Here is a 4,182-nt window from a genome sequence, read left to right as displayed (position 1 = left end):
TAATATGAATAACATTCAATTTTTTGTGTAACAATGAAATTAATATATATATATATATATATATATATATATATATATATATATATATATATATATATATATATATATATATATATAATAAAACATTTTTTGTAAGCCAATGAAGGGGGTTTATATTAAATCAGTTAGAAGTTACGATAAATAAAAAGAAAATTTGATATTTACTCACAAATGTAGAATAATTCCTTTTTAATCTTATTTGAGAAAATTCAAAAATAAATTATGAATGATATCTTAGTTTGAAGATACGAGTGAGATCAGTTGTAGAAAGTATAATCTAATTTTTGTTCTGACTAATTGGCAGGGGAATCAATTGTTTTAGGCGGATGCAGCGGGACATGAAACCTAACTTCCGCTCTGCAACTGCAACCATTGTTTTTTTTAACAAATTTTCATATTTTTTGTACTTAAAATTTTTCAAAATTGTTGCTCTTATTCTCCTCGTCAATCATTTGTAATGTTTAATTTTTTTTCATATAGAGTGTAAGGCAAAACTTGAATACATAATTATAAAAAGAAAAGAAAAGAAAAGAAAGCATACTTATTCATGTATAGGCATTGGAAACGTAGTAAACAGGTACAACCCCAACCGAAAGTAGCCCTTATTGCTAATTAATTCAAGAAAAAGCAAACCAAGTAAATCCAAGAACTTCACATGTCTGAGAGAGATGTGGAGAAAACTGGGATACTTTGTGGGTGCCTAAAAAAATTCTCGGGATCAACTTTGGCCTTGATTCTAATCAACTTCTTGAAATTTGCCCTCTTCCAGTACCTCTCGCCCCATAGACTTGCTTCCTGATAATTAGCATTTCCAACACCGAAATCCAGATCATTGTAGTTGGAATATGCCTCTCTTGGGTTCTTTGACACATAAGGCGTCAATAACTCATCCAAGCTATTCAGCCATGCTATCCTGCTCCGTGATACAGGTGTTGTGTCTGAAGTTTGACCTGCAAAATTGACAGTCTTGAGCATCTGTAACAACACACCACCTCTATGAGGATATGGAATGGCTGTCTCTGAGTAATCAGACATCCTTCCGCCAAAAGGATTGATCATCAGAAGCGCTGATTCGTCATTTTCCATTAGCTTTCTCCATATCTTTTTGAGCCCACTTATAGGGATCGGTTTTCGGACGTAGTCAGATTTACTTTTGTTGTTGAGCTTGGCTATGGCAGATCGGTTAGTGAGAAACTCAGTCGGGGTAGAGCTTGGCAATCCCCAAAACACAAGGGTCGACTGGACCATTGTAATTTCTTCACAAATCTCTGGTGTAACACCGAGCTCGGGAAATTTTTCGTACAGTAATGGAAGCAATGTGTCGGTTGTGCCCTGATAAATACCTTCGAACATAATTCTGATGGTTTTCATGGTGCTGTTGCCGATATATTCGGAAAAAATCTGAGTTCTCATATGTAAATTTCTATCAATAAGAGGTAGAACGTATTGATATTTATGGAAAATCTCGGTTACACCGTCTTCTAAAGTTTTGTTGAGTATAAAGACGGTTACTCTTTCTGGAACTTCAACCAACCCAAGCTTCCATGCAAGAACGATTCCGAAACTGGAAGCACCACCACCTCGAATCGCCCAAAACAAATCTTCTCCCATCGAATTCCTATCGAGAATATTTCCATTGACATCCATGAACCGAACATCCACAACATTATCAGCGGCAGTACCGTATTTCCTCAACAAGTTTCCATAGCCAGCACCGCCCATGTACCCGCCAACACCCACCGTGGGGCAAACACCAGCCGGGAAGTACAAGGTGTCGGTTTTCTGAGAAATAGCATAGTAAACTTCACCAAGGGCAGCGCCTGCCTGGACCCATGCAGTCTTATTAGCTACGTCCACGTCTATAGCTCTCATGTTGGTGAAATCAAGCATAACAAATGGAACATCAGCAGTGTAGGAGAGACCCTCATAGTCATGCCCCCCGCTCCTGATTCTGAGCTCGTAGTCATACATCTTGGCACAATATAAAACTATTCTGATGAGTGTTTCATTCACAGGTGTCACGATGGCTGATGGTTTTGGAGTGGAAGGTTTAAGGAACCTAGTGTTTTGGACATGCACTTGCCAAACGGGTAAGAAAGAAGCATTGGCAGGGGTGAAAATGAGCTGAGAGATGGAGGTGACATTGCTGGAATTGGATAATACGCAGCTTGTGAAATCTTCAGCATCTGGTGTAGCCTTAAGAATGGAAGATAAGGCTGCCCATGAAAGAGAAAATGAAAGAGTTATAATCAAGAGGAAGATAGAAGAGCTTAGTTGAGACTTCTTCATGTTTTGGTGAGTTTGATCTATGCCTATGCCGTATTTTATATAGAGTAGAGAGCGTAGGTGACTGCAAATGGGATTATAATATATATTTGAATGCAAATGTGATGGGAAAAAACCTTGGAAGGAGGATGATGATTATATTTCAGTAGTGACCGAGGATTGAAAATGTATTTCGTATTTTTTTTTTCCAACAGTGTTTTCGAATTCCACAAATCAACAGATCACTGAAAATAATTTATATTCATTGACTTTTAGCCTTTTAGTTCTAAACTATTACGACAAAACTTTGTTGAATTTTGAGGTATATGTGTTATTTGTCAAATATTTATAATATAATTAGAAATAATTCATAAAATGTATGATTATAGAAATTTGACCGAGACCTCTAAACCGACTTTTTATTAATTCCTTATTGTTGCAAAATAAATTATATACACCTTTTTATTAATTCCTTATTGTTGAAATTTTAATAAGAAAAGGTCAACCGTTAAAGATGCATGTGTGTTTCGTTACCGGGTATCCTTTTTATTGAATTTAATTTATAGTTTAAACTCTTATCACATTTTGTGAATCTAGGTTATTTGTTGGATAATAAATTATAAATTAAAATTATTTCTTTAATGATATCACTAGGTGTGAGACCCGTATGATATACGGGTTTGATAAAACAAAAAATTAAATATGAAAGTTTAAACAAAAATTTATTAAATAATATATGAGTATTAATATTGTAATTTATTGGTTATTTTCAATTAAGACAATTATTAATTGAGGTATAAATATGATGTGTTAATTAAAAAATATAAAAAGAATAAGAAAATGAAAAATGAAAAAAACATTTAATCAAAAATACCAAAAAATGACATGTGTCAAAGTTAATAAGAAGATGACATGTGGCAAAATTATTTTCATCTATAAGGATTAAAAAATAGTCATTTTTTATAATAACTAGGTGTGAGACCCATGTATTACATGAGTTTAATTAAAAAAAAATAAATATGAAATTTTAACAATTTGAAAATGTTTGAATTTATAAGAAAAATGAGAAAAATTTTGAATTATTAAAATTAATGAGGCTTTAATGTATTGAATACATTACATATATAATTCATTTCTAATAAATACCTTACATATATATTACATTACATATTTAATGTGGAATTTTAATTTAATAAAATGAAAATTACAATAAAATGACAAGTGGAAAATAAAAAATTCAAAAATTCTAGAAAATGTCATGTGTCCAAATGAATAAGAAGATGACATGTGGCAAAAGTTCTTTATTTATTAGGGAGGATTAGTCAAAGATTAATAGGATACATAAGCAACAACTTATTTCGGACACTGTGAAATGGCAGCTAATTTGTTGCCCAAGTGATGTCATTTCAACCTTTCCCGCAAAAGCCCTTCACTACAAAACCCTATCCCTTTCCCCGCAAAACCCTTCCATTTCAAAATGAAATATCTCGAAACAATGACATTTTATAAGGCCACGTCATCATTTCCCAACCTTCAAATTTTATACAAGCAGATGAACTTTCATCCATAAACCAAAATAATTTGGGTTTACTATTGTTCAAAATAGGTTTACGTGTCATTGTTGCAAAGAATATAATTGTGGATTCAAAATCAAATTCAAAATTTCTTCCTTTGATTGAAAAAAAAAAAGTGCAAACTTTAGATGCAACCATCAATATGCCTCTACGTGCGTGATGGTATGGTTTGATGTTGGGATCACAAAATGAGTTATTACCGATGCATTTTTTACATTAGGAGGAAGTTCGCTTTATCTTGGATGTTGTTTCGCACCTTAAGCCTACTTTCTAAGTTGTTGTTTTTTTGTAAATTCAATAAATG

At 33.0% G+C, this 4,182-nt stretch overlaps 1 pseudogene across 1 annotated transcript; it reads right to left on the bottom strand.

The window, feature by feature from the left end:
- Positions 1 to 565: 565 nt before the first annotated feature.
- LOC145165928 (tetrahydroberberine oxidase pseudogene) lies at positions 566 to 2,355 on the bottom strand (annotated as a pseudogene). Its single transcript, XR_013740238.1, has one exon. The product of XR_013740238.1 is annotated as a tetrahydroberberine oxidase pseudogene (transcript).
- Positions 2,356 to 4,182: the final 1,827 nt, after the last annotated feature.

This window comes from Lactuca virosa, chromosome 3 (genome assembly GCF_052849685.1).
Source record: "Lactuca virosa cultivar CGN04683 chromosome 3, Lactuca_virosa_CGN04683_v6, whole genome shotgun sequence".
Classification (NCBI taxonomy): Eukaryota; Viridiplantae; Streptophyta; class Magnoliopsida; order Asterales; family Asteraceae; genus Lactuca; species Lactuca virosa.
The sequence above is the reverse complement of the archived record's forward strand: the minus strand, read 5'-3'. Positions and strand labels throughout refer to the sequence as shown.